This window comes from Phoca vitulina, unplaced genomic scaffold, assembly GCF_004348235.1.
Source record: "Phoca vitulina isolate PV1807 unplaced genomic scaffold, GSC_HSeal_1.0 scaffold24, whole genome shotgun sequence".
In the NCBI taxonomy this organism is placed as follows: Eukaryota; Metazoa; Chordata; class Mammalia; order Carnivora; family Phocidae; genus Phoca; species Phoca vitulina.
This window is the reverse complement of record NW_022589727.1, coordinates 17,557,468-17,572,173: the sequence shown is the minus strand read 5'-3', so window position 1 is coordinate 17,572,173 and position 14,706 is coordinate 17,557,468.

The window sequence follows — 14,706 nt, the reverse complement described above, 5'->3', positions numbered from 1 at the left end:
ACAGATACCTCCTCTTGTACCCCCTTCTCCTCTTGCTTCCCTTCCCATTTGGAGGATACAGATTGGGGCACTTGTCTCCTGCTCCTTGCTCTGCTCTTTGTGTTGTGTTTCTGTCCCTCCGGAAATCCACCTCCCATGGGGGCAGCCCCACCCGGGCTCCAGCCCCCACTAACCTACAGGGACACACTCCTCCCCTTCCCTCTGCTGAGCCTTCCCTTCCCTCCGCCTACAGCTCCGCAAATAGTCCCTGCCAGTTTTTAAAACCTCTTGAACCATCTGAGTTGGGTTTTATTTCTTGTTGGACCCTGGCTGATCCACTATGTTTTCAGGAAGGATACCGAGGTCCTTGCTGTCTTTATGTGAAAATACCAAAGAGCAGTCACAGTTTACTCTCGCTGCCTACTTCCCATGAGAGACAGGGAATGCCCCCAGATCTCAGGACCACAGGAGGTCTCCCAGAGCCTCTGGAAGGCGGGTGCTGCATGCTGTGCTTGCCCAAATTTATGTGGCCCCAGAACCCCTTCTTGGTGGGGGGCATCTCAGGGGACTAGGATTCCACAGAACCCATCTTGCAAAGCCCCAGGCCAGAGTGTATTTCATGGAGGTGGGGAGGTGGTAGAGCACATTCAGTGGCTTGCTGACAGTGGAGATTTAGGAAGCTAGGGGAGACCAAGTGGGAGCCACCTGTTTATTTTAGAGAAGCCCCCAAGTATGCCTCAGTACAAGCTGTTCTGGGCCTCTGTTGTCTTCAACAATGTCTAAGCAAATCTTTGCTTGACTTGAGGAAGGGTATACTATAGTTTTTGACATACATCCCAGCAAAGGAAGAGGACCAGGGAAGGAGGGCAAAGGTCCGGGCCAGTTTCTTGCTTCCTCCTTGGAGATGCAGGTGCAGATGCCCAAGTGTGAAGGGCCAGTGAGGAGCCATTGGGCCACGACTCTGACCTGCTGCTTCCCTGCAGTCACAGGGACTTCACCTTTCCCACTCAGAGGCGATGGGACATGTTCTTCTTCCTGTTCTCAGGGGGACGGTTCCAGAGATAGGTAAGGACATGTCAGTGCCCACCCTAATTCTGGTAAGTGTGGGGTATGGTAGGTATGCTGCGGGGAGAAATGACTTGGGAAGGAGAGCTTTTATCATCACTGAATTTGCTTGTTCTTCAGAAATAGAAAAAATGGGAACTCAGATTCCTCTTTCGGTAACCCCGAGGTCAGCCTGTGATGGTCCGAGACCACGTGGTCTCTTCAAGTTGTCCGGGATGAAAGTTACAACGCATATGGCAGGGTTTGTGATGGTTCGGGGTGAACAGGGGGATTCCCTGGAGTCCTGAGAACCCAGCAGAAGCCCCGTGATCTGTGACCGGCTCTCTCTCTCCCCTCCACCCCCCACCTTTTTGTAGAGCTTGCTACCTGGTTATTCTCCTGGGTCCCCTGTGAAGCCCATTTCTGTGGCTTGGTGTCTGCTCAGACAGCAGACTGAACCAGTGACCCCCTGTGATGCTCCCACAGCTCTCTTGTTGCCTTGTCATTCTGTCCTTGTCTCCTCTGCAGTCATACAGTGGAAGAACTTGCTTTGTTGTGATTCCTCCTGCAAATAGAGGACTCCTCTTTGGGCAAAGATGAATGGGTAACTGGGAATCGAATAGTAGTGTCATACGGGGCTCTTCCAGAAAATTCCCCCAGGCTGACCAGGCATCCAGCCCTCACTGTCCTCCAGGGCCTGACGGGCATCTTCCTAACAGGGACTGCTGTGCTCTCCGTGCATGGTGCCCCCGGGAATGTGCAGCATGGCAACCTGGCCACTTGCGCTCTGCATGAGGGCCAAAGGCCCGCCCCCTCACGATGAGACCTGGTCCATCTTCACCTTGTGGGGAGGGGATAGCAGGATTAGAGGCCTCTGTCAGGCTACAGTCTCTTAACTCCTCAGCTCTGGAAGGGATTTGGTAACCCCCAAAGCCGAAAATGACCTGCTGCATCTCCAGTTCTGTTCTTCATTCCAGTCCTTTGTCTTCTTGCCAAAGACCCTGGAAGGGAGGAGCTTGGAGGGCAGGTCCTCTCCCTTCTATAAATATGCCTAATTATTTCTCAGGACTCTACTTAGGCTGAACCTCGGCTTTGAAGCTGTCCCTGACCTCTGTCTAGAGTGATCAACTTGTCCTGGTGTGGTCAGGATTTCCCTTTTTTTTTTTTTTTTTAGCACTGAAAGTCCCATCTTCCAGAAACCCACCCCAGGTCCTGGGTGAGCCGGGATGTTTGGTGACCTTCCCCCACTACCTTCTCCTTCCTGAGGCTGCATATCTTTTATCGCACACTTCACACCATGGCCTCAGGGTCTTCTCTGTGAATCTGCAGGCTCCATGGAAAGAGGGCTTCTGTCCCATTCAGCTTTATCTCCCCTCATGGCCTGGTCCTGGTAGGTGCCCCATAAATATTTGTTGAGCATGAATCGCTGCTCAAGGCTTAGGTGCTGGATGAACAGCTCACTCCCAACTGCAGTCTCAGGAATGACTAGGCAGAAATTTCTACCTAAGAATTGACACTGTGGATCCCTTAATACCCCACATCTCTGACGGACCTTGCTTCATTCTTTTTTTTTTTTTTTTAAATGATTTTATTTATTTATTTGACAGAGAGAGACACAGCGAGAGAGGGAACACAAGCAAGGGGGAGTGGGAGAGGGAGAAGCGGGCTTCCCGCTGAGCAGGGAGCCCGATTCGGGGCTCGATCCCAGGACCCTGGGATTATGACCTGAGCTGAAGGCAGACGCTTAACCGACTGAGCCACCCAGGCGCCCCGGACCTTGCTTCATTCTTGACAAGGAAAACCGGGAAGCCCAAACTTTGCAGTGATGATAAGGGCCTTAGAGTCTGGAATCCCTATCTATAGCAGATAAACTTTTCTTATTTAAAAACTGTTGACTTTTTTCTAAATAGCTTATTGTAGATAACTGGAAAACAAGAAGAACACACATGACCCACAAGTCCATCCTTGGAGAAAATCACTGTTATGTAGTATATCTCCTTTATAAGACAAAATTTAAATCATCATTTTGTAGCTTATTTCCTTATCTTCTAAAACAAAGTGAACATTGTACCATGTATTGTGGAGCGTTCAGGGTGCCATAACAAGATACCATAGACTGGGTGGCCTAAACAACAAATATTTATTTCTCATGGGTCTGGAGGCTGGGAAGTTCAGGATCAAGGTAAGGGTCCATTTGGTGGTCCTTAGCCCGCTGTTTTCCCACTGTGCCTTCCCCTGACAGAATGGGCAAGGGAGCATTCTGGGCTCCCTTTCACCAGGGCACTAACCCCATCCTGTGGGCTCCATCCTCATGACCTAACCACCTTCCAAAGCCCCCCGCCCAATACCATCATATTGGGGATGGGGTTTCAACATATGAATTTTGAGGGAACATGAAGATTCAGTCTGTGGCACTTGTCGGTAGCATTCTTCTACCACGTAATTAAAAACAGATTTTAAGAATTTTTATTAAAAAAAAAAGAGAAACCATCAGTGTTTATTTGTATATTTTTAGGATGCTGAGTAATTTCATCATAAAACATGTACAATTAACATAAGCTAATTTAAAACAATCAAGGCTATTTGGAAAGAGGGAGAAGAGATCCTACTGCCCAGGGATAGTCCTCGCTAACATGTCTTTTCAGACATTTTCCTGCGCACAGACACACGTGCTTATGTACACACAAACATTTTCCCAGGAAGGCTGAACATCCTTTATACACTTTCTAGACATTTGAAATGTTCATTTCTGAAGGGTTTGTTCATGCAGTTTGCATTTTTTTCTGGTTGGGTTTCAATTTTTCATATGGATTTATATGATCATTTTAACAGTTTTAAGGATATTAAATATTTTGTTTTAAAATTTTAGCAATATCTCCTCCAGAATTTAATTTCTTTTGGCCATTTTATTCTCTTCAGAACTTTACATTTTAATGGAGTCTAATATACCAATACTATCTTTTTAGTTTCTGCCTTTGGCTTAAGGTAAGAAAGGTCTTGGCCACCTCTAAAAGAGAAAATAAATCTATGGCTGAGTACAAATTCCCTTTTTGTATTTTAGTTTTTAATCCATCTGGAATTCATCTGGCATGAGGAATTATGAAGTAAGGATCCAAATTTACTTTTTTCCCCCCAGAAAGCAAGCCAATTGTTCCAACATCTTTTTCCCTTTAATAAGAAATGTCAGCTGTAACATATATATGGGGTGTTCCCATTGTTGTTATTCTCCAAAATATTCTACAATTGCAGTTTTGATTTTTTCCCTTAACGAGTGCAATTGAGAATGGCCAAGTCTCTGAGGAGTGGGCTTCATTTATTGTTTCTTTCTATGATATTCATCTATTTATAGCTGGCCTCACTTTGCTGTGGTCAGTGAACATGATCTGAACTGGTTGGAATTTATTAAGGGTTTCTCTGTAATATAATATGGTTCTCTTTTGGTACATTTCCTATCTTGTAAACGTTGACAAGAAGACACAATCTCTATATAGTATCCACCTCTTGCTCTCCTCTCACATCTGTAATTTCTGTCATTGTTAAGTGTGTGTTTATGCTTTTTCAAAAAGAGGGCTTTGAGTTTTGGAACTTGGTTTGTTGGAGAAGGAGACCCTTTTGACCTACAGATTAAGTAATTGCTTGATTTGCTGGAGGGCTCCTGTTTTTCCAGGTTTATTGAGATACAATTGACACACGACACTGTAGGAGTTTAAGGTGGACAGCAGAATGACTTAACACATGTAAATATTGTGACATGATCACCACGCTATGTTTAATAAACATCCATCACCTCAGATAGTTACAAAAAATTTTTTTCTTATGGTAAGAACTTTTAAAATCTATTCTCTTAGTCCCTTTCAAATGTACCATATAGCAATGGTAACTATAGTCATCGCCATTATTGTATTAGAGAGTTTTGCCCAAGGTTTTGGGAGCAAATTTTCAGATAATTATAACATGCTAATTCACCTTTTCAATAAAAGAATTATTATTTTCCTTTCAACCATGCTGAGTTATTTTATTTCGGATCTATCTCTTAGGTTCAGAATGCAGTTGAGTTTAGTGTTTTGATTCAGTAGGAGAGGTATTTTTTTTCCCACTGATGATTTTAGCCTTTATGTATGCTTGTTCTGTTGGTTGGGTTTATTCTGACTTAATCTGCATTGGTGGTGGATAGTAGTACTTGTTCTTAGTCATTCATCCCCCCCTGTACTTAGCCATGCTTCCTAGTGGGCAGAGTGTCTTGTACTCTCCTTCCTGCCTCTTTGACTTTGGGCTTTACCATGGGCTTGCTCTGACCGATGTGGTGTGGATGGAAGTGATGGCAGCCAGTTTTGAGCAGGGATTTTTAAGAAGCACCTTGAGTTTGGCTTGTCCCTTGAGCTCTGTCCCCTTGTATAAGAAGCCCCAGAGAGTGGCTGCCTCTTCATCTGGGACAGAGAATGAAAAGACACAGGGAGCCCAACAGAATGCAGTTGTGTCCAGGAGCACTGCCAACCTGGGAACCTGCAGGCAAGAAATACATGCTTATTGTGATAACCCATTGAGATTTTGGGTTGTTCATTACTGCACTGCTTTTCCCTTTCCCCATCCATTCCTGAAAACTATTTTCTTCCTCCCTTCCCTTCACCATCAAAAAACCTTTAGTAGACTATAATGAAGTAGACCTTCCAAGTGGGGATCAGGGCCTGTGTGCAAGGAATGGACAGGGGCTGTGTGGGGCTAAGAGATTAGCCAGATGGAGGGGGGTTGAGCAGTCTATTCAGGATACCGAGAGTCAGATAACTTACTATTGGAAAAGGAGAATATATATATACATATATATATATATATATATATGTATATATATATACATATCTCCTGGGGCAGGAGAAGGACAAGATGGAAAAGGACAGAAAACTTTATTGTGCCAGAGTGTAGGGAGCGCTCAATGAATACTGGGGAACACAGAAGCCAGCTTGCCATAACTCTCACTGGCCCACTCGAGGATGTTTAAGCATCAAAATCAATAAAATAGCAACTGATTCTAAACCATTGAATTAAATAGAAATTCTTAAGTTCACACTGACTAAATAAATAGATGAATAAATAAGTTGGGAGAAGAGAAAGTTCTTCTTTATGGTAGAAAGAATGATGTTAATAGAGAAATCACTATATGGCAGTTTTATCATAATAATGCACACCAGAACTATCAATGGATGCTAACATCAGTGTGTGATAGTGTACTGAGGAAGAGAAGTTTACGTAATTCCAAAGTATCTCCCATAAGAATACGTACCAGTTACAAAAGGGAAAAAGTATCTTTGCAGGAGATACCAGGCAGATACCACCTTAATGAAGTCATCAAAGTTAACACCACTAGTAAGAGCACAAACGGATATTGTGTGCCGCTCAATATCTGGCTCTAACCAGGAAACATGGGACAAATCCAAATTGAGAGACATTCTACCAAACGACTGGCCTATAATCTGTGAAAAATGTCAAGTTCATGAAAGTTAAGAACACATAGGAATTGTTCCGGATTAAAAGGACCAGAGACTCAGCATGACTGGGTAGAATGTGTGGTCCTGGGTTTGATTCTTTGCTATAAAGAGCATTATTGGGACAATTGTGAAGCTTCAGTGGATGTCTGGGAGAAGTGTATGTAGGAATTCCCTATGTTATTTTTTCAACTTTTCTGCAACTTAGAAACTCATTAAAAGTAAATTTTTGAAAAAGGTGACTAATTAAATATCTATTTAATTTTAGCTTTCCTACTTTCTTAGCTTCCTTGATTTTTGTTCTTCTAACTGCAAAGGTGTATATATTCTAAGTTGTTTTTTCTTTTCGTAAATAATGTATTTAAACTTAAACTTATATTTCTTAATTTATTACATCTTCCTTTAAAGCTCTTTCTTCCTTTTAAATAACATGGATTATTTACTTTTGTGTATATATATGTTTATAAGTAGAATATGTACATTATATGTATACATAAGTATATAAGTTATATAATATATGTATATTGTATTTGTATATGTATATACACATATGTACATAATATATGTATATATTTGTATATCTGTATATATACATATATCATATGCATATAATATACATATATACACAATTATACATTCATATATACATATTATACATAGATATTATATATACAAATTATGCATATATTATATATATATATAACTTTGCACATGTCAGGTCCACGTCTTCCCCTTGCATATTCTACACTCCACTACTTATTGCCATTCATGTTTCTCAAGGGAAGTTTGAGAGTTATCTAATTTCTTTCCTATGCCAATAATGTATTGCTTCAGTCTGAATGCTTATTGGATGCTTTCTTCATATTTGAAATTCAACAACTTGCCAGATTTAGTTTGCTGTGAGTTTATTATTATTATTTTAGCTGGAATAGAGTGAGCTTTCTGAGCTCCCCATACAAATCTTTTATTTCACAAAGATTTTCTTCTATTGTGAATATTAATATTGTTGCTTTTTTTGTTGTTGTTATTTCCTCCAGGTATAGAAGTTATTTATATATTAGATCTCCATTATTGGTCTGCCACATAAACCATATTCCATCCAAGTGCTTTATCTTTTTAATTCTCTTCCCATCCATTCTGGGTGATTTTCAAAAATCATTTTCAAACCTATGCTCTATGCTAGCATCATCATTCCATAGATTTAATTCTGCTTCTAATAGCATTCTTAGAATTCTACGCTATTATTGGTCTCAGATATATTCACTTAACCCTTCTAATTGCCTTTCCATCTGAGTTTATCTTGTTCCATCATCTTTCATTCCATTTCTTTGATCATCTTGAGAATGCAAAGTAGTTGCTGTCTAAAAACTTTGATTTCCCAGATTAAATAATCATCTAAACTGTTCTTTATTCATCACATACTAGTTTCCAGTCTCTCTTTTTCATTGCTGTTGGGAGAATTATTGCTTAGGTACCATGTTGGTTCTTCTGAATGGGACATTTCTCTCCTAAATGGGTATTTATTCTAAACAGTTTCAGTAAAGTTTCACTGTAGTCTTTACTTAGTAATTGTTTGAATCCTCCCTGTCCACCCTGATCTGGAGCCTGGATGGTCAGTGTTTACATATTCTGTTTAGCCGCTGAGCTGCCTGAGGAGGGCATAGATGAAATTGGGACATGAGAAGCTGCGGCCAGAAAATGATCTTTCTAATAATTAAATCTTCTTTTTACCTCAGTAAATTTTAAAGTTTTCTGAATAGTTGGTGTCTAAGGGGGTCACAAAAATCATTTGCGTATTTAAACCCAGGAGCTTGAACGCTGGGAGTTAGTTACATGGGTGGTGAAAGAGCTCAGAAGGCAAACAGGATAGCGAGGCAACCCGGAGGTTGGCCAACAGAGGGAGTACCTCTTGCCCCCCCCCGCCACCCCCCCAGCCCCGCCAAAGGCTGGAGGGGCAGAGGCGGGACGCAGCGTTCCTGGAGCCTGCGGCTAGGGTCACCTGCAGAAGCTAGCTGCTTGAGGCTGTGTTCAGTGGGAGCTGGAGCAATGGAGAAGCACCATCACTACTGAGCTGTCTCCTGAGGCCCAGAAGGAGGGGGTGAATGACCCCAAGTTCTTTCTTCTCCTATCCTTTTAATCTTCCGGCAGTGCCTCCCATTGGCCAAATCCTGCCAGAGCGCGCTGACATGGGGGCCCGGATGATGTAGCCCAGAGCTATCAGCCGCTTTATAGTAAAGACCAGAGCAGGGGAAGTAAAGACTTGAGGGCAGCAAGTCAGGACTGACACAAGCTCTGTGCCATAGAGATTCTGTGTGCATGTATATATATTTGCTAAATTATACCCCAAACGAAATAGCTACACACCCACACGTGCACACACGTATACATATATAGTGTGAGATCTGTTTTCCTATAATATTTTGTAGTATATTTGGGAATGTTACTTTTATACAATTACTTATTTTGGAATAGTCACCGTTTTGGGTCCTCAAGTAGTCCTAAAACCTTTCAGTTTTTTAGTTGATTTGACTCCTTTGGGTCATAAGTAGGACTGATTTTTGTCTCATTGTGATTCCTGTGGCCCATCCTGTGAGCGTTCCTGCTTCTGGGAAGTCTTAAGTCAGCACGGCCTCAGAAGGAAGTGTACATTTGGTACCCCTAGTTATGTCTGGATTCTGGAACAACCTGTTCAGTGCCCTCCAGGTCAAGGGGTTCCATGCTGCCTCCGTTCTGATGGCCACATGGGTTTGACACTTGCAGCTCTTTCATGGGAAGACCCGTCCTGCCTGCTTCCAATCCAGGAGTTCTGCTCTAGGAAAGTAGCCCAAGCTTCCTCTGGAGCATCTGATTCTGTGGCAGTTCTGGGTTCTACCCTGGTGTTTTCCTCTGCTCACGTCGGTTCCCACTACTTAGCCTAACACAATTTCTGGAACAGTTCTGTAAATATATGTCCCATATGCTGCCACTACTCCTTACCTCTGGCTCAAGGTTGACATCATTAAGTTTAATGAACTAAATTAATTAATTAAATTGATTAATTAGGATTAATTTATTATGTTCATTTTTCTGTGAATATGACCTCAGAACACTTCTTGAAATTCTGCTGGAAGACTCTGCCAGTGGCATGTGGAAAGACAACATATTTTCCCTCTTGGACTTTGTAGCAAAGCCCCCCACTCCAGATCCAGCTTTAGCAGGCAGTGGTTTGTTACAAGGCAGTAACTCCAAGGTGTCCCTTCAAGTGTGAGTCATTGACTGATTCTACTTTTGCCATTTTTTTCCTTCAGAGGAAATCTTACCAGGATGCATTGAACAGTAACAACAACATAACAAGAAATAAATATTAAAAGCAGAACATCTCCAGATAGAGAGTGGGATTCAGAATTCCACTGGAAGCTTTTTTTTAGATTGGGTTCCCTAGAAACAGACTCTGAAATGGAGAGTTGTGTACCCTTCCAAGGTTTTTGAGAAACACGTCTGCAAAGAAGTGAGAATGGCAGAAGCAGGCAGAGGGAGACGCTGGTCCTCTGGGCCATTTGCCTCTGAGGCCTCAATTGATTCTCCAGGAAGCTCTCCGGGGAATTTGGGTGGGACAGAACTCTTCAGAACTGTCCCAGATTGAAGCAAGGGCTAAGACTTTATATCCCTCCATCAGCTAGTCTTTGACTATGGGCTGATCCCAGTGGAGGGGAAGGCAACCTTGGACAAGGCAGGATATCACGTCACAAACTTAGTGCATGGTGTTTTCTTTCCTGCCTCATACACTCTGTTGGATCATCTGGCCATGTAGCACAGCTGATTGCACCTGCATAATAATAATTTAAGAAGGTCTAAGGTACAATAATCTGTTTTTTAGTGTGGAAGGGCTATTCTCCAACATTCCCCAGTCTGCTTGCCCCCTAAAAACTCTTCAATGAGATAGTGGCTTCCTGAATCTTCTTAGAGCTTATCTTCACTCTTGGAGCTCATGTCTCTTACCAAGACACTCCAAAACACTTTCCACTTTCTACAAAACCAGTTGATTAACATGACATCATTGATATTGTAGACCAACGTGATGTTCTGTGAAATCTCCGGAATATCCTAGTCCCTTTGGACCATGTTATGACAGAGCCCCTGAGGTGTTAACAGAGAGTTAACAAGGCCCTAGGGAAAGACAGTAACTATATACTATCATCTGTCCCATAGGAATATAACTGCTTCTGATCTTTCCCATAGAGATGGAAAAAAAAGTTAGTCTGTTTAATAGCTATGGATATACTGAAGATCACATTAAAGATACCACACGAGGCACAGTGGCTGCGACTGAGACTTGTCCTGAGTAAAGTCTGTGGTTATCTGTGTGCTGAAGCAGCCCCGTACTGGCCTGTGAGCACTGACTGTTACATTTTCAGGAGTCTTCTGAGCTGGTTGTTAAGCATTATACCACGAAACTTGGCAAAGGCTACAAGCCTCCCCCAAACCCTGGAGAGCCAGTTGCTGAACATTGACCAGCACACCACTGGTGGTAGTCCACTGTCGTCCGCCATGATTAATACAGTTTTTCTAGTGGCTAGAGTGGTGGGTTAATGGGGATATCATGGGGATCACCATTCCTGAATTCTTTAAAATTACAATGGTGGCACTAATTTTTGCCATTCCCCTTGGGCTATGGTATTTTTTCATATTTACTGTTGTGGGGGGCAGCGGGGGACATTTCAGAGGTTTCCACTTGGCTCTCCCCACTGCAATAGTTCTTATCCCACAGATTAAGAGTCTGATATAAGAGTTCTGCCATTTCTCATGTATGCTCCTTCTAGTTATATATTTGGGTGCAGGGAAATGATCACTGGATGGGTTTATGGACCCAGTGGACCCACAGTGAGCTGCACCTGACTCATAACTGGATCCCATATTCCTTAATTATAACGGAAGGTACAAGGGTGCTTTGAATCCCTGGGAATCAAAGTCAACCCAGACTCTGGATCCAACAATCCTTTTAAGATCCCATTTCCCCTCTGGGTGGTTATGTGAGTAAAGGGCTAGAGGTCACTTTGGGGAACAACTGGGAGAATTACTACTGGATATACTTGCTGTGGTGTTCTAGTGTCTTTTTTCATGGGACCTGACTTCTCTTTCAGTTGTTCTAGAAACAAAAACTGGCTCAGGTACAGAAGCCTGGTAAGCAATCATGACCTTTTATTCGGGCAGTTGCCTGCAGACTCTTGATCACTCATTCTTGATTTCTTTTAGTTGGATAATTTGTGTCATACCCTTGCTGGCTGCTCATAGCAACACCATGTTCTATTTACCATATCCCTAGCTCTCTGTGGTTCCCTGGCTGCTACTCTGACCTTGCTTTTATGGTGATAATTGCTTTGGATGGTGAGGTGCTACCACTAGTCCTCTATCATTTCAAGATTCCCATTGTTTTCAATGAGTTCAGTTCTGTAATTGTGTTTCCTACTCTCAGCCTTGGCTACGGAGGACAGCCACCACTGAGCTTCTGAACAATGCTGCTGCCCCTCTCACGAGCACATTCCTTCCCTCTTTGGTAAAAGGGTGTTCTCTGGGGGCTCCTATGGCACATTGTTGGCCAATGAGGAGTTTCCAGGCTAACCTAGTATGTCCCCTTTAGCATACCCACTTCTCTGAGCCTTGAGATGTCTTTCCGGACCATTTGACGTATCAGTTTTGGTATTTCGAATTCGCTGGGCCATTCACATGGGTCATCACATTTTCTAAGCTTGTAAAGGCCATCCTAGCACCCTAGCAGGGGTATTTGCCTAGACTTGTATATCATGGGAGAGTGGTCCATGCTGACAAGTCTTTATTCAACTTTATGTTCCGTGCCCCCACCTCCCAGTATCCATTCCCATGCTTATCTATCCCACTCCTGCTGACACATATTGGCCAGATCTTGCAGCTCCTTTGATGTAGGGTCCCTATTCTCCCTTAGCTGGCCCGGCACATCCCAGTTAGGGGGTGCTGAGATCTAACCTCATTATTGATCTAGTTCTCAGGAGGGGCAGTGGGGACAAGCATTGTCTTTTAAGGCACAGCATCAATCAGGGTCCAGTCAGGAGAAGGAAACCACACAAGTAATTTAAGCAGAGAAAATTTAATGCAAGGAATTATTAATTAGTAAAAGATATTTAACTACAAAAAGGAATAAAAGAGGACTCTGAGGAATATAGAAATAGCACATGTGGAAAGCAGCTATACTTGCCAGGCCGAGGAAGCATGAATAAGGAAAGACTGGGAACTTAGAAGAAACATGTCCTCTGTTCTCTTCCCACGAGGCTGGGACCTGGACATCTGTGGAGAGGGCATGGCTGCCACAGCCAGCTGTGGTGAAGACACTTATGAGGTGTCACGGCTGGAGCTGGTCTGTAGGAACAGCCCTCTGGGTGGGGGAGGAGATTGCCAGCACGTGCAGGGGGGAGGCTGGAGGTCATCATGAGGGCTGGGGAGTGAGTACCACACAGCTTCCGGCATGCCTATCCGCTCGCAGCTGGGCCGAAGAAAAACGGCACAAAGGAACCAGAAAGAGAAGTCCCTTCCGGTGGCTATGGCAGTGTCACTCCGGGACCCTCTATTGACAGGGATACTGCACCATTGGAGAAGGGAGAAGTGGTTTCAAAGTCACGCTCCAGGCTCACAAAGTATGCCTGCTAGCCTTAGAAAGCCTTGCTTACAAGGCTGGCCCTTGGTTGACGTCTGGGGTCTTTGCTTCTGGAAGGCTTCCCGCCATTCCTAGAACAGATAAGAGTGGCTCACTGTGTGTAGACTATTTGTACACATGGTTTATGCTGAACACCTCCTTTCCTTTTGGGAATCTGGAACTTGGGTACGTGCCAGGCAGAGGCTGCTTATATGACCAGCTTCCCAGAAGAGCTCTGGGTATTGAGTCTCTGATGAGCTTCCTGGGTTGGTAACATTTCACACATGTTGTCACAACATTTTGCTGGGAAAATCAAGTGCATCCTGTGTGACCCCTCTGGGAGAGGACCCTTGCAAGCATGCACCTGGTTTCCTCAGGAATTTACCTCATGTGACTTTTCCCTTGTTGATTGTGCTTTGCATCATTTTGCAAACAGTAACTGAGTACAATGATATGCTGAGTCTTTGAGTCCTCCTCGCAAATCTTCAAGCTTGGGGGTGGCCTTGGGGGACCCCTGACACACTAGTAGAGACATCTGTTTCATTTGAAACCTCTGAGGGATCTTCTAGCAAGTGGGGGTGCCATTTCTGATGAAGGAGTGTGGCCTTGTCTATAGACCCAGGGGGTGATGAGGTTCTGAGAGCTGAAAATTCTCAACTGCCTTACTCAGAGATCCCCACTCGATATCCCAGAGTATGACACTATCCCTACGAGGGCCCTGATCTCGGCAGAGGAAACCTTCCAGGAGGAGATCTTAACTTTCTCTGAAACTCTGTCCCTCTTGTGATTAAGTTCTGATCATTCTGTCTGCCTGTCCACTGGCTGTTAAGAGGTCAGCATTTTCTTAAATGTTGCCTAGAAGGCCTGCAGTCTTCCCCAAGTTTGCTTGAATTGTTGAATTGTCCTTCTGAGCTTGTTATAATCTTTCTTCAGTAAATCAAAGGCCCTCAGCCATGACTACTCGATCCCTTGTATTTAACATACTCCTCAAGGACCAGAGATGCTGCCATAGCCCATGCACCTGCTTCCTCCAGGGAAAATGTTAGCAATCGCTGTCCTGGAGCCCGCCTGGGTCATTCTCTCCCCACCTACCCGCCAGTGGGGTAGGGTCCTCATTCTCATCCCCTTGGTCGATCCAGCTGTCCCATCTCCAACATTCCTCCTACTTAGTGCTGTGATGACTATGATTTAATTTTACCCATATAGTAAGACTTTTGGAGCTTACCGTGTGATTGCACATAGAGGATCTCCTTTACTTTGGAAATTGCCTGCAGGGGGACAGTGGAGTGGCTGTTACCTTCAGTCTCAGTGAGGAAATGGAGCCTTAGAAGAGTGACTAGCCTAAAGTCAGGATTCTACTAAGAGGCAGAGTTGGAGAGTAAACACAGATTTTTCTGACTCAAAGTCTGCTCTTTTCTATGGCATCATACTGCCTCGCCAAAGAACGGGACATTTTAGTTCCTGTAGTAGGCAAGGAAGTTGTTTGGTTTGCATTTTCTTATTCAAATTCTTATGATCACCCTAGTATTGATATGGCTTGTAGCAGTCTCTATCAGATCCTTC